The 24,762-nt window shown below is 39.2% G+C and overlaps 1 protein-coding gene across 1 annotated transcript in view; it reads left to right on the top strand.

The window, feature by feature from the left end:
- Positions 1 to 24,762, top strand: part of CELF2 (CUGBP Elav-like family member 2) — a 652,882-nt gene that overhangs the window by 1,161 nt on the left and 626,959 nt on the right. The window lies entirely within an intron of this gene.

The raw sequence follows: 24,762 nt of genomic DNA, 5'->3' as shown, positions 1-24,762 counted from the left end.
GTTTTTGAAGTATTCTGGAAAATATATACATGTTTGTGAGATGAAATGTTATTGTGTAATGGTCTTTAAAAGAATGGACAGAGGGCTGAAAAAACTGTTTATGGGCATGTGTGTTGTGAACGAAAAGGGCACAGCCCCCTCCTACATTTTCAACATAATGTGTGTGAGAGTCAGTCTCACTGTCTTTAAGTTGCGTTGGGTGGATGAGTACTATTTGAGGAATGTTAGTGTACTTGATAAAGGAATTCTGAATCTCCTCATCCCTTCTCTCAAACATACAATACCTTCAGTATCAGGCACCGATGGCATGAAGGTCATCCATATCTGCTGGATTCTTTTATCTTACTTTGCAGAGACAACAGGACCAAAGCTGAAATGAAACTTTGACTAGCACTGTACTTCTAAATGTTTCCTTTCATATTTGCAGGCTTGTTCAGTCAGGGCTTTTCTGAGTTGTGAGTGAGAAACTCCATTTAAAACAAAGTACATAATCATTTAGGGTTTTTTTTTTCTTTCCTAATTGGTCTGCACACAGTTCATGAGCAGCCTGGGATGTAGGCTAATGAGCATTTTTTTCTTGCAAAAGGTATGAAAACACAGTCAGGAAAAGAGGTAGGAACCCCCTCAGTTTCTTGCTAACATAAGGATACAATCATAGAGTTGGAAGAGACCACATGGGTCATCTAGTGTAACCCCCCGCCATGCAGGAAAAACACAAAGTACACATGACAGGTGGTCATAGCCTCCAAAGAAGGAGCTTCCAACACACTTTGAGGCAGTGAGTTCCACTGCTTAACAGCTCTTATAGCCAGGATGTTCTTTCTAATATTCAAGTGGAATCTCCTTTCCTGCAATTTGAACCCATTGCTCCAAGACCTAGTTTCCTGGGTAGCAGAAAACAAACCTGCTCCCTCTTCCTTATGACATCCTTTCAAATATTTACACATGGTTATCATGTCTCCTCTCAATCTTCTCTTCTGCAGGATAAAAATACCCAGCCTTTTAAGACGCTCCTCATAGGGATTCAGGGTCTCCAGACCTCTGATCATTTTAGTCGCCCTCCTCTGGAACCTCCCAACTTATCAATATCTCTCTTGAATTGCAGTGCCCAGAATTGGACACAGTATTCCAGGCATTTGGACCAGGGATTAAAGTTAATTGAACATAAGGAGGGAGACTGTGTTCCTTAACTTTCTAAAAATAAAGACTAAGATGTATTATGCGGTGGACTTTTTCTGAGAACTCTCAAAAGCAACAGGTTCTTTGATGATCATGTGTTATTGTTTGAGGCTGAGATCATACATGGAAGATCATAACGCTAAAGTTCCAGAAGAGAACCTATGGCACATCTCTCCTCTCGACCCCATTAACTCATGATTTCACCACTGAGCAGACCCTCTCCAGGCTATCCAATGTCTGGTGGAGGGCATAGGGGAGAATCAAAGAAGCATCTTCCTAGGGCCCCCAAAACCAGATGAAGAATCTTTACATGAAGATTTGAGATCCCTGAAAGATCCTGACTACAGGAATAAATGTGTATCCAATCTTTCCTGATCTTTACCAGGCATATGATGGTTGCATAATAGGAAGTCTAAGAATGGCTATTGTAGGAGGGGAGGACACACAATACCAATGTCAGCAATAACCAAAAATAGACATACTAAGGTGTGATTTGGGCTTACACTTGTATATGTCACTAACAGAAGCCAGCCAGTAAAAGCTTAGACCCCAGTATGGCCTAATAAACTTATTGTTTGGTGTTTCAAATAATTTCTGACTAATAGTAACCTTAAGATGAATCTATCATTATCTAAGATTAGAAGTGGGTGACTTGCCCAAAGTCACTTAGTAGGTTTTCATGGCCAAGTGGGAATTTAATTTCTCTTGTCTAGAGTCAAAGTCCAATGCTCAAACCACTACACTGTGTGTGTGTGTGTGTATGTGTTTGCTTGTGCTTCTATCACTTAAGCATACAAGAAGGAGCTGGTGGGATCGGCCTAAAGGCATCTCTGGGTTAGCATTCTGTTCACACAATTGTTTCTGAGAAACCTACAAAACAAACTTGGAAATAACACCATGTCCCATTCTTGAACCCCAGTTGCTGGTTTTCAAAGACATAATACAATTTCTGAATCTGATCACTTATAGAAGTCATGATTAGTTCTCTGCCCTGAGAAGTTTCATACTCCTGTTTTCATGCAGTGAGTGGGTCTTTTAAGGAAAAATTGGTTGGGGAAGTGGGATGGGCAGGGATTCCACTGTTGTGTGTGATGGCAAATGAAGTGGGCAAATCCAGATAAGAAGAACAAATGTGATGACAGAGAATTAATTATTCATTTTATTTAAACATGGGCTAACACTGAACACAATGGCAAGGTCCAGCTCAACCCGAATCAACCCATATGAGACATCCAATCCCCTGTCAAAGCCAGTTCTCATGGGATTTGGTGAGACCTGTTTTTGTCCCCATTGTGACATTGGATCCCTAAAGACATAGCAAATGGGCTCCACCACTGTGTATGCAACCCTGTATCGTAGTATGCTTTTGCAAATTATGAAAGTATCACAGCACTGTTTATGGAAAAAAACATAAAATTTTTCCACCTTTTACCATAATTGCATGTTGTTGTTCATTCATTCAGTCGCTTCTAACTCTTCGTGACCTCATGGACCAGCCCACGCCGGAGCTCCCTGTCAGCCGTCACCTTCCCCAGCTTCTTTATAGTCAAGCCAGTCACTTCAAGGATGCCATATATCCACCTTGCCCTTGCTCGGTCCCTCTTCATTTTTCCTTCTTTTTTCCCCAGCACCATTGTCTTCTCTAAGCTTTCCTTTCTTCTCATGATGTGGCCAAAGTACTTCATCTTTACCTCTAATATCCTTCCCTCCAATGAGCAGCATAGTTGCATATCTTTCAACATTTCAAGGATGAAAATTGTGACAAGTGTAGTGGAGCAACAAAGTGGGAATCAAGAAGGGAATAGTTATTTGAAGTATTTGAATATCACCTCACAAGGGCTTCCAGGGAAGGACACAGAGTCTAGGAAACACAGTAGTAATTTGTTTTTCTCAATGTGTCTGCTTGCAAATTCTACATAGAAATAAATATATTTTTCCATTTAAAAATCCTACATGGACACTACAAAGAACAGACTTGGAAACACTAATTTTATTGCTGAAGGAAGTGAAGAATAATTTTAATAATATTCTTCTCACTGCAAGAAAGTCTTCAAAAACTACATAGTTTTCTAAACGTAATTGCACTTTGAGACTTATTCCACACAAAACCCACATATGGTTGTTTTCCACAGGAAGAAAGGGATATTACTACACGTAAGGATTGTTATTGTGCAGAGAATGTTGTTTTCTATGGAAATCAACCATATGTGAATTTTGCACAGTAGAAGTCCTCTTTTGAGAAGTTTCCCATTGGTCCAGGATATAAATATAGTATGAATCCATATCTGTGGGACTAATGGCCATTACATTTATCCACATCGAACAAAATACATCTTCTTTAGGCATTTTTAGATCCTCTAGTGTGACTCCGTGATACCCCTGGGCCAAAAGTCCTCCATTTCAATAGGGTTTGCCATTATCCATGGTTTTGTGTATTCAGGAATGTATTCCCCCATTGATATGGAGGTCGCACTATATTTTTCCCTTCTCTACAAAATTCAAAGCACTACAAATGTCATTATAATGTGTTTAGTGCAGTGTTTCTCAAACTGTGCTCCTCCAGGTATTTTGGTCTTCAGCTCACAGAAATCCCAGCTAGTAGGAATTGTGGGAGCTGAAGTCCAAAACATCTGGAGGTACACAGTTTGAAAAACTTTGGTTTAGTGATTTTTTTCTCCACTTATGAAACTGACTTTGGGCTTGCTGGTCACTAAAATTCTGCTGTTCTAAGAAGTCATCCATGCTTACTAAATAAATGCAGGAATGCCACTGGTTATTTTTTCTATTTTTATGCTTTGGGGAGAGGGATTAGCATCCAGTTTTCATAGCTGTGTCTGGTTAGCATCCAGTTTTCATAGGTGTGTCTCTTTCTGGATTCTATATATCAACTATAATTGAATATCAAAACACATTTCCACTTTAAACCTCAACAAACACACACATACAAACTAATTTGATAGACATGCATTATCCTAAAATTCCAAATATCCCCTGAGCTGCCAATGAAGGACTTGAATGCAGAACCCTTCTGCTTCCACATAGCGCGGGATTGGACTGAACGATCCATTGAGTCTCTTCCAATTCTATAATTCTTTTCTCATGGTTACTGCAACATTTGCTGCAACCTTAAAGCTCTAATTAAAAAAAATGAAAGCAAATGTAATGTAAAAATTACATTACAAAGAATTTATCCTTTTAATATGAACATTAAAAGACCCTACTCCCTAGGTCAAAAACTATAGATCTTTTCTAACTCTAGCTCTCTAACTCTAGCTCTCTCTCTGCTTCTGAACTCAGCTAGTGGGATTGGTACCTTTCATAGAGTTTCCCTACACAGTAGGTCAAAACAATAGTGGCATATTGGAAGGCACTATACTCAGAGGATTCATTTAGCTATTGTCTACTGCCAGATGGGTCTGTGCAAGAAATCTAAATTGTCAAAGTAGAGTTCCTCTTCAGCTCCAATCTCCAATTCTTCTCAATAGGAACATACACAACTAACTAAAACCAGAGAAGTATCACTTGTTTTTATTTTATTTATTTTTTAATAGTGGTTCTCCTATTTCCCAAAAGGAGCGATTCTTGTCCAAATTCAGCTTGGCTGTTTGACTTTCTTTTTCATGTTCATAAGTGAAAATGCAGTGTACAGAAATGATGACAACAATATAAGATGACATGCTAAAGGGTTTTTATTTTTGTGCTGAAAGGTTGGAACATAACTCAAGAGCATTTTTATCCAGTGATTTAAACAGGTCATACTCAACAGCATGATGCTAGGCAACAATATATATATATGCCACGTGATACAGAAATGCTATTCTGGGAACACTGCAGAGAATATATAAAAGCTTTTTCAAAAAAAAATGTGGGGCTGCATCTGTATCCAACTTTGTTAACAAAATCAGGTTAATGCCCTGTTTCAGTTGAACAGGAGGAAGGAAGAATAGATTTCATGGTGCAAATATTTATATCCTTAGAAAAAGCCCCTCCTGTTCCAAGAGCTGAGTCACACCTTTCCTGGAACACAAAACAGGTATAAAATTCTAATTTCAAAACTGGAAAAAAATGAGTTCATGTTTCCAGAGCTTGAATGTAGCATATTACAAATAACTAGTTGCTTCAGGTTTTTTCTTTCTTCTTATAGTGAAAGTATAGTGAAATTACATTGGAACTCCGCTCAATGATTGATATTGCTTTCTGAGATGTAGATAGCTTTAGTTATTTTTCCAGATTGTTGTAGATTGGCTAGAGGCTGATGGCTTAACTGATGATTCAGAGAGGATTTTGGGCTTTCCTGTGGCACAAAGTGACGTGCCCTCAAGTCTAGGAAATTTAGGTCTGGAAAATTATGGTTCTCTCTATGAGTAAACTGGCTCATAAAGTGCAGGGCCTCAAGGTCAGTCAAAGGAGCCAGAAGGTGTAACAGTAGATAAAGAATTGAGTGAAGAACTAATGAGGGTTCCCAGGAGAAACCACTTGCAGCTACAGAGATCAACAAAAGTCTTCATTTACAAATCAGAGCCGAAAATCTCTCAGACCAAGATTACGTTGGTCTGAGAGATTACATGGGAAAGTTGTGAAGTAAATTCACAGGAGACATAATGCTTTCATGGGTGTCTATTGAAATACCTTGTTTACCTTAAGGGCAGTTCAGGCAACACTGCTTTAGAGTGAGAAGCTAAGCCTGAGTTCTCTTGTTCCTGGTTCAAGTCAAGCCTTGGTTTTCTATTTTAATATCCTGGAAGTTTTCTATTTGTTTATTTATTTATTTATTTATTTATTTATTTATTCACCCCTCATGGAACTCTATGTTTCTGTTCACGTACTCCTTTTTAAATTTTTACTAGGTATACCTTCTTGCTTGTGGACTTATGTTCTGTTCTGTTCTTGGACTTTGCCACCTCTGGAACTTTATGCAACATTTGAACAGTTGTTTATTTATCAGCTGTTGCTAAATGTTTCTTTGATTATATAGCTTTTTTTTCTTTCTGCTTTTTACTTGCTTTTTATATGGTTTATTATAAACTGTTTGCTTATATTCCTGGATTGGTATGGTGTGGTTGTCATAGGTGTTTCCAGGCTTGGCGTGCAACACGAACTATTACATAGTTTAATGGCTGGCTTGTTTGATGCCCTGTTTTATGTGTTGAAAGGCAGTGACCTGGTCAGGTAGAAATTAAATTTTCTACAATAGACTAGGGCTGGGCGGTTTCGTTTCGTTAATTCGTAATTCGTAAAAATTTGTTATTTTTTTATAACGAAGCAATAACGAACCATTCTGGAGCAACTTAAAAACGAAACGAATTTTTAAATTCATTTCGTAAATGCTTCGGATTCGTTATGTATTCATTTCGTTATCGGTTTGAGGTCGTTTCGTTATTATTTCTGCATGTCTGGGGCAAGTTTTATAGTTGTTTTTTGTTTAATTAGTGAAAAAAAATTAGAATATCACACCAACAGTCAACAACAGAGGGAGAGGGAAGCTTCAGAAGTTCCCCCTGTCCCATTTGGAGGTTTTTTAGCGTATTGCGCGGTCGCGTCCGCCATTAACGAATCGATTCGTTATTGTTTTGTATTTGTTTCGTTAATGTTTCGTAATTTTTTTAACATTTACAAAATTTCGTAAATATCGAACTTTTTAAAAGAAAAATTTCGGAATTCTTTTAAATATCGAAACGCAAACCCCCCCCAAAAAAAGAATCGATTTTAGAAACAAATTTTTCCGTTGTTACCCAGGCCTACAATAGACCTTAAACCCATAACATACTGTCCAGTATTTAACAGATGAAGCCAGGACACATGTGGCTAAGCAACAGCAGAGTGTGGCAAAGATGGCAAAAGGTGGTAGTCTCCCATTAAAGCATGAACCAGGGCTCACCCTGCTTAGCTTCCAAAAATCAGACAAGATTCGTTGCCCACATGGTATTTAGGCTACTTTAAGCCCATTGCTAGCTCTAAGCAGGATAGAACCATTGAATCAACTGCTGAATTGTAACTCAAAATTGCTGGTTCAATTAATTAACTTGAGTTGGGACTAGCAATTGCATTTAGGCTTTGATGCATTTTTGCATTTAGGCTTTGATGCATATTTGTTCATTTTGTCTAAATGTCCTAGAAATACAAAATAGAAGCAGGGACAGCTTCAGTCCAGACTAAGATGACACCCATTCTTCTCTTCTAGCTGCAATTTTTCATCTCTAGCTTTCTCCAAGCATCTCCACTGCAGCATGCTCACCACTAAAAAAGAAAAGAAAAGAAATAAAGTATTCACAAAGCTTTCCAAAATGCATGACAGTCTGCCTTTGGAATGGTGGAGAGCTTCTAAAGCAATTCATGATGTGGCATAAGAGCTGTCGTCCAATGTCAAAAATGTTCTACTAAGCTAGAAGAGCCCTTTGCATAGGCTGAAAACATCTCCAGCCTCATCTCTCAGTTTTAAATTGCTTAAAAGTAACTAATTAACTATCTATTACTTTATCAACAGAACCATTTGCTGGACTGCAAAGGCCAGGAAACATTAAAAGAGGCTGCTTACACATATTATAGTATTTTTATTCATTTATTTTACCTAATTAATTTGCTGTCCTTCAGCAGAGACTCCAGAGTGGATTAAATGAATCTCTGGAAAATCTCTCAGGACACCAGCGCAGACTCCCAGTTTAAGTGTAATAGCTCGAGTGCAGAGAAGGGCAACCAAGATTATTAAGGGACTGGAGTAAATCTCATTGCATAGTCGAAAATGTGAGTAAGGAGATACACAGAATCATAGGGTTAAAGAGACCCCAAGGGCCATCCAGTCCATTCCCTTTCTGCCATGCAGGAATACACAATTAAAGTACTCCTGAGAGGTGACCATCCAGCCTGTGGTTTGAAACCTCCAAAGAAGGGGACTCTGCCACAGCCCCAGGTGTTCTAATATCAAACAGCTCTTACTGTCCAGATGTTCTTCCTAAGGTTTAGGTGGAATCTCTTTTCCTGTCATTTGAATACATTGCAACATATCTCAATAGCTGGCAATCCCACAGCACTCCTGTGTGATCTCATATTGCATCTCTCTTCACTTATGCACTTTCACTGAATCACCAATTTGCGGTCATGATTATACTTCCACACAAGTGTACTTCCCTGCCTTCCTCCACTTCCATTGCTTCATAAGTTTTAAAGAAATTTTGCAGTTCCGTCCAACAAAGAAGCAAATATTATAGTAAAATATTAAATAAACAGCTCATGAATAGCAAGAAGGAGAGATGGAGAAGAGGAGAAAACCTCTCCTGATGTCACTTTACTGTCAGTATGTCTGCACAGAAGTGGGATGGACACATTGAACACATTAGGGCTTGGGTAACCACGGAAAAAAATGTTTCTAAACTCGATTCGTTTCCAGGGGGCGCTAGCGTTTCCAAATTCTAAATACTTCCGAAATTTTGAGATTTCAAAATTTCGTTATTTACGAAATTTCGTTAATTTCGAATCTATTCATTAATGGCGGACGTGATTGCGCAATATGCTAAAAAAACCTTCAAATGGGACAGGGGGGACTTCTGAAGCTTCCCTCTCCCTCTGTTGTTGACTGTTTGTGTGATAATTTATTTTTTATCACTGATAAAACAAACAACAACTATAAAACTTGCACCAGACATACAGAAATAATTACGAAACAATTTCGAAACAATTTCGAAACAATTTTGAACCAATTACGAAACAATTACAAAACAATACGAAATAAATTGGAAAAATTGTTTCGATTTTTAATTACTCCTCACACTATTCCTGCATGGCTCAATATCGGATCGTAAGCTAATTTAAATACGAATTAATAACGAATTACGAAATTAACGAACGAAACCGCCCAGCCCAAGAACACATTAATGGTAATGTTATGGGATTACCCATTATTAACAGGCTTTGCCCATCAATACCAGGAAATGGGTTAATTGTGGAAAAAAGACAGACTAACAGTGGGATGCACATGGAGGCACAGTTTAATGCTGTTTTTTCTGTCTTGTGATAAAATCCATAGATGTGGTTGCATTTGTTTACGCTGGCCTATCCTGTGGTTACTGTCTTCTTTTCATTTTTCAGCTGTAAACAAATATGTGGTAGTACATTGTGACATAACTATTATCTGGTAGGTATCTCAAGGGGTGAGGCGATGAGGATGTTTCCGACTGTCCACTGGGTCATCCTGAAGGACAAGTTGAAACCTGGCATCCTGTTCTGTGCCTATTTTAAAATGTTACTTGCAGCTCTTGTGTATAAAAATAAGGCAAGGAGAGACTCTCTTGTTTTCTTCCCCTTTTTCGGCTATGGCAGAGTAGAGTAAGCAAGCTGAAATAATTCCTCAATTTGGAGCCAGGCCAGAGTAATTTCCAAATTTAGGCAATCATAATATTCTTGTGTTGACATTGCAATCCAGTGAAGTTAGTGTCAGTGATTATGACACAGCAATCTTGTTCTCCATCCAAACCTTTCGGCTCGTAGTGCATGTCGTAAAAAGTGTATCTGTAGCACACAGAGACTTGACCTCATGCAGAAGCTAAGCGCATGAACAGCTAAATCATTGGCTGAAAGCTTGCATTAATCACTTTTTGATAATACTTTCATCATGACAATTCAGCCTAAATGAATTTGTCATATATACCCGTGTGTAAGTCAACCTCATGTACAAGCCAAGGGCAGGTTTGGGGGTCAAAATTATAGATTTTGATATGATCCATGAATATTTTGAGGGCTATTCCATAGAGAGGGGAAAGCACCAGCAAGCTTTGAGATTCCTGGCCCCCACCACCATTTACCCACCCAGGCCTTTTACCCCTCTATTCAGAGATGCTAGTTCCTTTTGATATATGTATCTAAGTTAAGATAAAATATTATTAGAAAAGAAACCTTTTTCTGTTCCATGGTGCAAGGTGAAAGCTTAGTTTACACTGGGAGAACCTGAGAGAAACAAAGAAAAAAACCTCTCTACACTCTTGGTGCTCCTTTGAGGGAAAGCACAAAAAGCCACTGTCACCACCATTTTCCTGCACAGGCATTCATAAAGGCCAGAAGTGGCACATTTGGAGCAACAGGAAAAATGGATGGATGGCATCCTTCAAGTGACTGGATTGACCTTGAAGGAGCTGGGGGTGATGACAGCCAACAGGGAACTCTGGCGTGGACTGGTCGTGAGGTCACGAAGAGTCAGAAACAACTGAACGAATGAACAACAGCAATAAACTTCTTTTTTATGTTCTCTCAGGTTGGACTAAACACTTGCATTGCACCATTCTGTTCAGAGAAGACATTTTAAAAAAGAAGTTAAGATATAATATTAACATTGACTGAGGGATAAATAAACCCAGGAATAAACTGACCCAAGGATAAATTGACCCAAGTTTCCTGGATTATTTTTAATAAAATTTCTAGACTTGCACATGAATATCTGTTACTTGATTAATTGACTTTGGCAACCTTGGGGCAAGAATCACTCCCTCATCTTAATTCCTTTAACCCAGTATCCCAAATTGCTTATAGTCTCCTAACACTGCAACATGTTATTGCTGTTTTCTTATTCTAGTCAGTGTGATATAGTGGTTTGAGTGTTGGACCACAACTCAGAAGAGTGGGGTTCAAATCCCCATTGAACTATCACCCCGCTAGGTAATATTGAGCAAGCTGCATTCTCTCAGGATCAGAGGAAAGCAAAAGCCTTTCTCTAAACCTTTTTCTTAAAAAAAAATCTTACCATGAAAACTCATGATAAGGTCACCTTATGTTTGAAATGTCATGAAGGCACACAACAGCAACTTCCATCCAGCAGGACTGGTGTCAAGGATCAGCGATCCTGAATCCTTGCCAAAGACCTTTGCACCCTGTACTTCTAAATGCCAAACCTTATGACCCTTCCACTACTGCCTTCCAGTCTCTCTCAGTACTGTTTGTGGAATCTCACTCTCCAACTAGGTAAGAAGATCAGTTCTCTGAACTGTCCTTGACCTCCTTCAGGACACAGATATGAATTGGGCCCTATATATATATCCATCTTTACCTTTTTTCTATGAATGATATCAATAGTGGTTTTCCCTTTTGTGTATTGTATATATTGTGCATCCTGTTACTGTTGAACACCTTGAAATTTTCAGATGTAAGCAGTTTGTACATATATGTAAGAAGTAACTAAGAAAGGAAAATTGAAATGCTGATGGTGACAATGAGATGGGACAACTTTGGAACAAAATCTCTAGGAATTGGCAGAATATTATTTATTTATTATTTATTTCAAAGTTTTATATACCGACCTTCTCACCTCTTTTGAGGGACTCAGACTGATTTCCAACCATAAAAACACATACAATCGATAAAAACATCATAGTTCATATTACAATAAATATATTCAAAACTACAGTGGTCAGTCGTCATACTAAAAGTACTACCATCTTCCATCCATATCTTAGGGTGTTGTCTCACTCATCAAAAGCCTGTCTCCATAACCACGTCTTCACCTGTTTCCTAAATGTCAGAATAGAAGGGGCGGTTCTGATCTCCAGTGGGAGAGAGTTCCAGAGTCATGGGGCCACCACCGAGGAGGCCCTGTATTATAAAATACTCCCCTCAAAAGGGTCATTTCCACCTTTTTTGGTGGATAAAGAAACCCTCAAGAGGAATCCTGCACTGAAGGAGTATCATTGCACTTTAAGATTTTTCTATACAAAATTCATATTTGGCTCTTTTGTGCAGAAAGTAGCATTTTTCTGTGCTGAAATATTTTCTGTGCAGATAAATATGTGCAATTTTTGTTCAGAACAAGTCTTAAACTGTGAATAGTCTTAAAACAATAACACTGCCATCAAAAACATTCTTGCAGCAACAACTAGATTGCTACAATTATTCATTAGTTCATTTGAGAAGAAATTAGCACAGAATTGCACGTGTGTGTATGTGTGTGTGTCATTAAATTGCCTGCCAATTTATGGCAAAGCCATGAATTTCATAGGGTTTTTTTTTTTTTTTTAGCAAATAATACTTAAATCTGCCAGATGATAGAGGCAGGGCTTTGGTTTTCATTTGTTGTTAAGACATAGAGTTCAGGTGATTGAAGGGCAGATTATAAACGTGCTAGATAAATAACTTCACCATCACCTGCTTATGAGCCTTGCCTCTCCCATTTCCTTTGTTATCAAACAGACTACAAAATCCCCCCAGGTAAGAGCTCACCCATCTTCTTAGGCTTATATAACTTTGCAAAGGTGCCATGTCTGTAATCCTAAACATACACATTAGGGTTTAAGACCCATTGAAGAGAGTGACATTTACGTCCAAATAAGAGTGTGTAGGAGTAGGCTGTTAATAACACTTCTATAGAAATTACGACAATGTAGGGAACCTTTTGCCGAAGTATTTGTCATTTTTCTGTGAAGAACTTGTTCCTGATTTTCTATCTGGCAGTTTGTTTGGGTTTCTCTACTAAGCAAGGGAGCCTTTTGTGGGAAAGGAAAGACAGATTTGGCTTGAGTTCAAGAGCTGCCAACTTTTTTCCCCTGACCTGAGTTCATCCTTATATAAAAAAGAAGAGACTTGTTTCCATCTTTGAGCATGGGCTTAAAAATAGCCACAGCCATTGATCTTCCATGTTTCCTCATGTTGAATCTCTCTGCTGTCCGGATAGCTTGAGGAAAGGAATTCAACCTTTGCATTGAGAAAAGTGCACAAAAATCATGTGGGAACAGTGAAGACATAAGTGTTGGTTTTGCTCACAATAGGCTTTGACAAGCCAGCTCTTGCTCTCTTTTACTGATCAAAAATGAAATGTGTGAGTGATAGCTCTAGCTGCATTTTAAGTTCAAGAATCACTCAAGTTCTGTTGCTTTCCTGATCTTTTTAAGGCAAGGTTAGAATAACAGCATGCATTTGAAAGGAACGTTATGTCGAGAAGGGGCAAACATCTTTTCTACTGGTATGGAGACTCGGACACAGAGCAATGGATTCAGGTTGAAGGAAAAGAGATTCCACCTAAACAGAAAAAGTGTCCTGATGGTCAGAGCTATTCAGCTGGGAAACACACTGCTGCCTTGGAGTCTGGTGCCGGCTCCTTCTCTGGTGGTCTTTGAACCAAGGCTGAATGGTCATCTGTCAGAAGTATTTGGGATATGTGTTCCTGCATGCCAAAGGATTGGACTTCATGGCACTTGGGGTCCCTTCCAACTTTATGAATCTATGATTTTATGATTTTGTGGCTATAATCCTGCTGGCATCATAGACTGTATATGTATAAATTCCATGCTATATTCAATTCATGGTTGCCTAAGTGGACATTGCAGGCAGCTGTTATTATTCCTGGAGATCTTGATGACATTTGTTATGTTAATATTTCTTAGTGTTTGATCTTTTTTTTCAATTGGTAATGCCCGAGGAGGGTCTATAGGAGGCCCCATTTGAGGGGGTTCATGGGAATCAGGCCTTTCTCGAACTAGGCTTGAAAAAAATGCTCCAAGAGAAACATTTTATGTACAGTTTATTTCATCCATAAGAACCTCAAATATGTGTTTAGTTAGCAAAAGTATTTTTCAGTGTTATTTATTTATTTTGTGTCAAAAATAGGCCTGGGTAACAACGGAAAAATTTGTTTCTAAAATCGATTTGTATTTGGGGGGTTTTTTTGTTTCGATATTTAAAATAATTACAAAATTTTCCTTTTAAAAAGTTCGATATTTACGAAATTTCGTAAATGGTAAAAAATTAACGAATCGATTTCCGAAACAATAACGGATCGATTCGTTAATGGCGGACGCGACCGCAAAATACGCTAAAAAAACTCCAAAAACTTCTGAAGCTTCCCTCTCCCTCTGTTCTTGACTGTTGGTGTGATATTATATTTTTTTTCACTAATTAAACCATAAAACTGGCCCAGACATGCGGAAATAATAACGAAACGACTTCAGAATAATAACGAAACAAATACAATAACGAAATACGAAGCATTTACAAAACGTGTTTAAAAATTCGTTTTTTTAATAATTGCTCCAGAATGGTTCGTTATCGTTTTGTAATTGGAAAAATTAACGAATTATTAACGAATTACGAATTAACGAAACGAAACTGCCCAGGCCTAGTCAAAAACATTGCATTAAATAAGTTTAAAATTGATAAAATAGAGGGAGTACAAGCAGCTAAATCATTTTAGACCAAAAACGGGCAACAGCGACTGCATTGTCTGTAGCTTTAAACAATTCTTCCTCTGTGCATGAGGCAGGGCATTGTGGGCAAGCATAGAAACATGGAGTTGTTTGTTCTGCTCTACAGTCGCACAAGGTGGAGGATTCTTTTAGGTAGTGCTGTTTTGCCAGGTTGTCTTTAGATCTGCCCACTCCACCTCTGAGTCTGTTCAGGGACTTTCACATTGCCCATTCATAGTTTGCTCCAGGAGGCAGACCCTTTGGGGGGGGGGGGCATCCATTTGGGATTTCCTGGTTTAGCTGCCCAGAGAGATACTATTGCTGTTAAGAGGAGTGCTAGTTCTCATGAAGCTTTTCCTTGACCTGAGTCTACTGGGAGGAGGCTGATAGCCATGCAGTGGGTGGCTTTCACCATGTTCAACCTTATTTCTCTTCTTTTTCTTCTTCTTTGTGGTTAGAGGGTGAGAACTGACAAGGGAGGTACATTTTCTTAAGAAAAGAAGCAGCTTAACATCATTAATAGGACAATATAGCTACCACAGGATCAATTGTTATAGAGTGCAGTCCATTAATCATAATCTTGGGAAAAATGCCAAGCATGGGATATGGTACCTCGAAGACTGAAAACAGCAACACATGCAAAACATAAGTGACTACATCTTTGAATATAAAATGTGCATTCCCAGATACAAGAGAATAAAACTTGAGAGGTCAGGACCCTTCCAATCTTATCCAGTTTCTGACTGTGGCAAGCCTCCAGTGGGATGTGAATCCCAGTGGTGATGTGGTGGGGCTTAAAGATGTATTTGAGATTATAACAAGTATATTTTCTCCCACATAGCTGGGTTTAGGTTGTTTAGGACACTTCTCCCTCTGGGGAAACATGGTGTGTGGCATTAAGTCAGTACAATCTGGTACATTAGCAAAGACTTCATCCACATTTCCAACACACATGGATATCATTTGGATGTGGTTTGGGCTTACCACATGGGATGGGGAAATGATTGTCCACAGCCCCAAACTGTGTCTAAAGTTTATTTGTTGGCTGTGGTGAAACTACAAAACAGACAGGCTGAGACACTGCAGTGGGAGATCTCCATACATGTACTTAGGTTTGTGCAGCTAATGTTTCTCAATTCTGCCCACTTGAATTCATTGTATAAGTAGGGCATCTTTCTCCTTCTGCCAACACAACCATGTCATTGCCAGAAAGCAGGAAAATTAATGCAGTTGCATCCAACTATTTTCTTGTAGTTGGAAGACTGTGACGGGCATCTGCCGAGGCCTCCAAGGGATCCTTAGAAGGTCCCTGCAGATGAAGTCCCACAAGCACATCCATGTACTGGAAGGTGGGGATTGCCTCCTTTCTCTGAAAACATGGCAATGACCATTTTGGAGAGAAGGCAGAAATGGTGACGTTTGGAATATTGTACAGTTAGAACAGAATTGTGATTACTACAACAATAAAAAATGACATAAATCCAACGAATATTGTTAAAATTCACTAGCAGGATGCTAGCCATGATGTTAAATCCTGACAAAGGCAGAATTTATCCAATGGTCCCTCTCATCAGTTGCTCTTCTTCTTACACATTGAACTGAATTCATTGCATACGATGTATAGTGATATATCCATAGTCACAGAGCCCATATCTCTAGTTTCAATTACTCAAGGAAAAATGAGCTCTCTTGAAATTTGCTCAGTCCACCAGGCAATTTTTTGATATGCTTCACCTGGAATCGTGCTGTTGGATCATAGTATGAATGCACTTTCAATGGGGATACATTTCCATACTTTACATGCCAACCTTAGATCCTAGACTAGAGGAAGGGATATAAATATTTTAACAAATTAAATAATGTTAATAAAATTTAAAAATATGCCATGAATATGTTAACAGTAGCTTATGGACATGGAAGTTAACCTAATTAATCCAATTCTGCAGGATGTGTACATGAAATGCTCACAAACTTTCAGTCTTGCCTTCCTCTGAGTTCTTGAGGTGAATCTACATTGTAGAATTACTGCAGCTAGACACTAATTTAACTGCCATTACTCAATGCTCTAGTTTCCAAAGTTTTGTAATTTGATTCATACCATCATTCTTTGCCAGAGAAAAAGAAAAAAAAAACGACATAAAACTGTAACTGCTATGATTCCATACAACTGACCCATGTTAAAGAGCTGTCAAGCTGCATTAATTCCGCCATGTAGAAGCACCATAGAATTATAGAATCAAAGAGTTGGAAGAGACCTCATGGGCAATCCAGTCCAACCCCCTGCCAGGAAGCAGGAATATTGCATTCAAATCACCCCTGACAGATGGCCATCCAGCCTCTGTTTAAAAGCTTCCAAAGAAGGAGCCTTCACCACACTCCAGGGCAGAGAGTTCCACTGCTGAATGGCTCTCAAAGTCAGGAAGTTCTTCCTCATGTTCAGATGGAATCTCCTCTCTTGTAGTTTGAAGCCATTGTTTCGCGTCCTAGTCTCCAGGGAAGCAGAAAACAAGCTCCTCCCTGTGGCTTCCTCTCACATATTTATACATGGCTATCATATCTCCTCTCAGCCTTCTCTTCTTCAGGCTAAACATGCCCAGCTCCTTAAGCCGCTCCTCATAGGGCTTGCTCTCCAGACCCTTGATCATTTTAGTCGCCGTCCTCTGGACACATTCCAGCTTGTCAATATCTCTCTTGAATTGTGGTGCCTAGAATTGGACACAATATTCCAGGTGTGGTCTAACCAAAGTGGAATAGAGGAGTAGCATGACTTCCCTAGATCTAGACACTATGCTCCTATTGATGCAGGCCAAAATCCCATTGGCTTTTTTTGCCGCCACATCACATTGTTGGCTCATGTTTAACTTGTTGTCCACGAGGACTCCAAGATCTTTTTCACACGTACTGCTCTCCAGCCACGCATCCCCCATTCTGTATCTTTGCATTTCGTTTTTCCTGCCAAAGTGGAGTATCTTGCATTTGTCACTGTTGAACTTCATTTTGTTAGTTTTGGCCCATCTCTCTAAGATCTCTCTAAGATCTCTTTGATTCTATGATTCTTACTTTTACTTTCTTCTACTCTACTGAAAAAGATATTAACGTTCAATGAATAGAGAATTTGGAGAGGTGGGCAAGAAAGCGGATTCTGGATATAAATGCAGGAGATCCCCATTTTTTGGATGAACAAAAAATAAGTCTAAAACCAGCTTTAAAAAACTACATGTGTAGCTATTTCCAATAACACCTACACTTCTGAATATGGATCAAGGTTGTATGAAAGAAGTATGAATTTATTCAAAAAAGATGATTAAATTAAATTTTACTTGCTAGTGACTGAAGGTATGATTTAAGTCATTAAAACCGAGTCCTTCAAAGACGTGATTTAAATAATGATTGAGATCAATTTGATTTGAACCAAATGAGCTCTGATTGTCAGCAGGTAAAGGAAGAAGGAAGCACAAATATTTTAACATAACGAACCTTTCCTGCCTCACTTTCCTTCTCATAACTATGTTTCTCCCATTCCTCCCAAATTCTAAACAAAAAAGGCAGCAAAGGGGCTTCCTCCTGGGAAAATATTCCAGATTGGCTTATCTGCATCTGCAAATTGTAATGTTTTGATTCATTCCTGTGAAAAAGAATACTGAGTCTTACATGTTTCTAAAAATTGGACTATTTTCAGGTTTTTAAGCCAGAAAGTTCCTGTTTCAAAGGAGAAAAACCTAACTCCTTACAGTTCCATTCAAAGGGCTTAGTGACATAAAGGACTTTGAGGTTCTTCTGTGAGAAAGATGGATGCCATCTCCAATCTATGGTTTGGACACTGCTTGGGGGAAAAACCTGTGACCAGATTGTAATGGCACTTCAAATATTTTCCTCTTGATGAAGAAGTGGGAAATGCAAAAATTCTGCCTGAGGTTGAATTCTTGTTATATATGTCCATGTTGAAAGAAGAAATAGCTAGTGTCACTTGAGAAGATGCATAGTCACTTTTTCTTACTTCTACTTTCTTCTGCGCTACTGAACAAATTCTGGGACTTCCTCTCCTTGACTTTGTGAGATATGTTCATACCTTCAAGTTGCCTATCAGTGAATGGCAACCCCATGAATTTCACAGAATTTTCTTAGACAATGAATGCTCAGAAATTGTTTTGCCAGTTCCTTCCTGTGAAACAGATAGAAAGAGAGGTAATGTTCTATTCCTATGTACTGGACATACTTCATTTCTTGTCAGGAACATTGGACATCTCAAGGGATGAGGTATCTGCCCAATAGGCTTGTGTAACAACGGAAAAATTTGTTTCTAAACTCGTTTCATTTTTAGGGGTCCATCGCATTTCGTTTTTTTAAAGAATTCTGAAATTTTCCTTTTAAAAATTTCGAAATTTACAAAATTTTGTATAATTACGAATCGATTCATTAATGGCGGACGCAATTGCGCAATATGCTAAAAAAACCTCCAAATGGGACAGGGGGAACTTCTGAAGCTTCCCTCTCCCTCTGTTGTTGACTGTTGGTGTGATAAAACAAACAGCAACTATAAAACTTGCACCAGACATGCGAAAATAATTACGAAATAATTATGAAATAATTTCGAAATAATTTCGAAATAATTTCAAAATAATTTCGAAATAATTACAAAATAATTACGAAATAAATTGAAAAAAATGTTTCGAATCTAATTTACTCCTCACACTATTCCTGCATGGCTCAATATTGGATCGTAAACTTATTTAAATACGAATTAATAACGAATTACGAAATTAACGAACAAAACCACCCAAGCCTACTGCCCAAGAAGGGCTATTGTACATCAGTTTAGAGCCCACATAATACCTTGAAGACCCCCAAATCTGTCTGATCTTGGATGGTATGCAGGGTCAGCTCTGGTTAGTATACCACCTATGAACACTAGGCGTGGGAGAAAGAGGGAAACTGGGACATTGTAAAGGCACCTCAAAAAGTAGGATGACAACGAATTAATTGGAACCGTCCCTGCCAAATTGGGAGACTTGAAGAGTGTGTAGCTGACTGGATATGAATCAAGTTGAAGCCAGTGCTATCCCAAAATGTGACTGGGTCCTGGGCCTTCACCCTACTCTTTCTGTTATAACTATTTTCATTCAGAGTGACAAACAATGAATTAACCTTGAAAATAAATCAAATAATAAAAAATCTTGGCAACACTGCAATAATGAGTTTAGGCAAAGGGTCTGATACCTACCTTTACTGATATGGTGTCTTTGAGTGTATTTTATTTCACTGTACCATAATCCCACTGACAGTCTGCAGCCTTCCAAGCTTCCTGGTCTTCGGTTAAAGCCCTTGCTAGCGAAGATATCAGATAATGTCTCCCTTGAGGCTTTTGGAGGTCAGGAAATGTGGGCAGTTCAGAAGGCTGTGGAGTATGTGAAAGCTAATAAGAAGGATAGAAAAAAATACAGAGACCTATGTATCTAAAAGTCACGAGATCCCATCTGATCTTGGAAGCTAAGCAGGGTCAGGCTTACTTAATACTTGGAAAGGGAACCACCAAGGAATACCAGATGCTGTAGTCTCTATTTCAGAAGAAGGCACTGGCATGCCATTCCTGAGTATTACTTACCTGACAAACTGCTATTAAAATTAATTAAATCTTTGTAAGTTCACAGGTGACTTGAAGATCATAGAATCATAGAACTGGGATGATTGAATCCAACTGTTGCAATCCAGAGCAGGGAACGAGGCCCTAAGATAACTATCCACCACACTTGGCTGTGAAAAACAATCCTTTTTTATTGAAGAAAAATGGTTACAAAATAAAGGAAAAATGCAAGTCAAAAGCCACAGCAAAATCAGCAAACATGAATTTAAATGGACAAAGCAAAACCAAAAGCCTCACTGGGAAATACTTGAATCTGTTAGCAATCCACTAACCGTACTTGATATCCTAGAAATCTTCCCAAACTATGGCCAGGGAACCAGGAGAACTGCCAAGGTCTTCATCAATTCTGAAACGATGCCTGAACTGAGGCAATCAGCCTGGCGTATTGCAATTAAAACTCAAGAATCGGTTCCGTGAACCGCCCTTCTGTTTTGAAGCCAATGTTTTTAATTCTTGAATTCGGGAGGATCGACGCAAACTGAGTGTTTTACTTCTGTCTTCCCAAATTTGGCCCCTTCTGTTGTCATTACAGTTAACAGGTGCAGAAGGGAGGGAAAGTTCAAGGTCTCCCTCTGAAACATTCTCAGTAACACTGGTACTTTCATTTTCCAAATCTACAGAAGTTCCTTCCTCACTAATTTCAGGAGCATTGGCATTTTCCAAACCTACAGCAGTTTCTTCCTCACTAATTTCATGAGCATTGGCATCAAAAGGTACATTTCCACTAGCATCAGTAAATATACTTTCATTAGCATCAGGAGGAACAAACAGAGAATCAGGTTCAAGTTCAAACTCAGGCTGAACCCCAACACCAACCTCATCCTGTCATTTAGGAATATGAACTCAAACCACCTCTGATAGATGGCTATCTAACATCTATTCTAAGATCTCCAGAAGAGGAGACTTGGGCCTTTCAACACCATGAAAGGGAAATCATATAGCAATATGATTTCACTTTAACAGCCATGGTTCAATCTAACAGAATAATAATAATAAATCTTTATTTGTATCCCCTTTTCTCCCTAAGCAGATCCCAAAGCAGCTCACAACATTGTGTAAAAGACAATACAAAACAATGTACATATGTAAAACAATAACCTATAAAACAATTTTACAATCAGGATTAAATAAACACATTTAAAAACATTTATCTAACACAGTTATTGCAAACTACTCAACAAGACAGATGGTAAAGTTAGTGCGACTCAATAAAATGTCTTAATCAAAAGCTTGCACAAATATGAAGGGTTTTATACGCTTTTTAAAAGATGTCAGGGAGGGTGCTGCTTTAACCTCTCTGGGGAGGGAGTTCCAAGGAGTTGGAGCAGCCACCGAGAAGGCCCTCTCTCTCATTGCCACTAACCACATTTGCAATGGTGGTGGCAATGAAGGGAGGCCTCGCTAGAAGATCTTAACATTTGGGAAGTTTGGTATGTGGAGATGTGGTCTGATAGGTATGTAGGACCTGAACCATTTAGGGCTTTAAAGGTCAAAACCAGCACCTTGAATCGGGCCCGGAAAGTAATTGGCAGCCAGTGCAGGTGCTTTAGTAGGGGGATGGATGCTCCCTGGTTAATAACCGGACTGAAATTCTCTGAACTAATTGAAGTTTTCAGACACTCTTCAGGGGCAACCCCATATACAGTAGGCTAAATGGGATGTAACCAAGGCAAGTCCAGTATCTCAAGGTACGGTCGCAGATTACACATTAGTTTTAATTGTACAAAGGCCCTCCTGGCCACCACCAACAGCTGGGCCTCCAGGCTTAGCAATGAGTCCAGGAGGACCCCCAACTGCAGACCTGTGTCTTCAGAGGGAGTGTGATGCCATCCTATACCCTGATCTGCCTTCCGATTGACCAGAAGGAACTCTGTCTTGTCCAGATTCAATTTCAATTTGTTTGTCCTCATCCGGTCCATGATATCTGACAGGCAACAGTTCAGGGTCTGCACTGCTTCCTCGGCTTTTAGTGGAATCCTAGGATTTGTAGTGTATGGAGGAGTACTTAGATGTCTCAACCAGAAAACTCTAGCGCCACACCAAGTTACAGGATTGCTATTGTATTTTGGCCATATTATGTGAAGAAATGACTCACTAGAAAATATAAGAATGCTTAGCATGGTAAAAGGAAGCAGGAAAAGAGGAAGAGCACATTCCAGATGAATATACCGAATCAGAGATGCCATACTGCCCAAAATTGCAAGATCTGACCAGGGCTGCCTTGGAGGTCTCTCATTCTTAGAGTTACCATAAATCAAAAACAACTTGAGGCTAACAATGGTGTTGTTCTCATATCAATCTGGCTGTTAGGTAACCTGATCCCCTTATTCCTAATTGATGAATTTGGACCTTCAGACACCCCAAGTGCACTATTCTCCAGATTATTATCATATTTTAATAAGACATTAGGCATTCATGGAACAGCTTAAAAATTATAGACCTTAAGGCATGTTATGAAATGTCTTGATGTTGTCCTAGGCCTCTGTGCCATGTCTCTTCCATATCTTCCTTTATATTGTTTCCATGCCTTTCGGTAAAATAATATCTGGTTCCTTACATATGTTGCAGTAGAGCTAAATGGCTACAAGTCAGAATAACAACCCATATATCCCAAGCTTGAAAAGTTCTCCATGCAAACATAACAACGGCAATTAAAATGTTTCTACGGTTACAGCGATGTTTGGCAAAGCAGATTATTCCTAGCAATGTCACAGTGCATGTCCTTCCCATTTTCCTTTCCTTCAATTGTTTTCCTCCTCCTCTCTTCCACACAAGCTTTGTGCATCCAACAAAGAGCATCATACAAAAACAAAATATAGCTGTGTTTTCATACTTCATTTTTTTAAAAAAATCAAGACCTTGAGAAGGAAAGGAATTTTACTAAATATTGACAGCAATGAATGGTGATTATAGATTTGCTATAAAAAGGTTGGAGTCATTGAGAAAATTTGCAAAAATGTCATGAATCTGAACTCTCCTTCCTCCACACTTTGTCTTCTAGTGGCACACAAAATTCAGAATGCTAAATAACACATTTTATCCTTTTCATTTTAAGGAATAAAATATTTACAGCTATGGGCTGGAATTAATGATTGCAGTTACAGATGTGTAACTGAGAGGCATATACTTATAACTGATTCATATGCATGATCCCCACATATTCAATAGTGTAGGGAATGTGTGGGGATTGTAGAAGTCCCCAGTCATCATTTACTTGGCAGTAGAATCATAGAATCCTAGAGTTGGAAAAGACCTCCGGGACATCCAGTCCAACCCCCTGCCAAGAAGCAAGAAGATCGTATTCAAAGCACCCCAACAGATGGTCATCCCGCCTCTGTTTCAAAGCCTCCAAAGAATGAGCCTCCACCACACTATGGGGCAGAGAGTTCCACTGCTGATAACTCTCACCATTAGGAAGTTCTTCCTAATGTTCAGATAGTAGCATCTACAAGCAATGGAAATCTATTCTCGTGCAAACCAAAATACACCAGACTGATGTTCCTGTCTCCTTCCCATAAACAATTCTCAGTGTGACAGTCAAAAGTAGGATCCCTGTCACAATACTTGTACCAGAGATTGATGGTGGGAAAGATCAGTCTGCTGCATCCTGATTGACAGAAGAACAGACCCTAATCACTCACAATGTTGCTTCCCAGTTAATAGGGATTAAGGAGGTCAGGTGAGGAAGAGCTAAGGGCCCTTCCACACAGATAAAAATGCAGCTGGATCCAGTGATCCTGGCACATGTAGGCCACAGTCGGCTGCAGTAAGCTACCTCCAAAGTGAGGCAGTGGCCATACAGCCCAGCCATGACAAAGTCAACTCGGCAGGACATGAAATGGGCAATGTCCTAACCTCCCTGCACACCCATCCCCCCTTCCAAAAGAGAACCTACAGAAAAGAGTCTGTCCCTGAAGACTCTTCCTTTCCTTAGCCTGTATTATTCAGGAAGCAACCAAGCCTGGGACAGTAAACCCCCTCCAACGTTCAGTTGCTTCTGAATGACACAGACTCATGAAGAGAAGCGCCTGCAGTGACAATAAGGAAGATTGTCTGTATTTTGGGAGGGCAGGGGGAAGGGGTGCTGGGAGAGCAGGAATGCATTGCCATCTCTCTTCTCTGGGCTGTCTGAGCCTGGGACAGAATTTTGGATCTTGCATTGGGATCAAGATGGCAGTCTCCACTGCTTCAGCACCAGGAAAGTTCTGGATCTTCCTGGACCTTTCCCAACATTTTTGTTAATCCGGAGTCAAGCAACATTAACAGGTTTACCTTGGATTAGATCACATTAGCCTGTGTGTGCATCAGGCTAATGCAATTCCTATATTGCATTAAATAATAACATAGATGCAGCCTAAGGTAGTTATGTAACTAATGAGCTGATTTAGAAGCTTGGCCATGATTTTTTTTCTCCTATGGGTTAAGGACTGCCACCATATTAGTGCCCATTGACTACGACTTTTCCTTCCTTCCTTCCTTCCTTCCTTCCTTCCTTCCTTCCTTCCTTCCTGGAAGCTCATTAAAAATCAACAGATAATAGGTCACATATCTCTACTGATCCATGGACCAGTTAGTAGAAGAATAGCCTGCTACAATTTCCCAAGATATAATTAATGCATTGTGGCAACTTGTAAAGTCTCCCCAGGGTGTTTATGTAATTACTTAGTTAGCTTCTCTTCCAGATATTGTGGTGTCGGGGCTCACTCTTTGTTCTGCTCTGCATCCACCTTTTGACTAGAAGCAAGTAAACTAGATTAGATATTCCTTGCCCAATCTCTCTAGTGAAAA

This window comes from Anolis sagrei, chromosome 5 (assembly GCF_037176765.1).
Source record: "Anolis sagrei isolate rAnoSag1 chromosome 5, rAnoSag1.mat, whole genome shotgun sequence".
Lineage (NCBI taxonomy): Eukaryota > Metazoa > Chordata > Lepidosauria > Squamata > Dactyloidae > Anolis > Anolis sagrei.
Note: the sequence above shows the minus strand (reverse complement) of the source record. Positions and strands in the feature narration are given on the sequence as shown.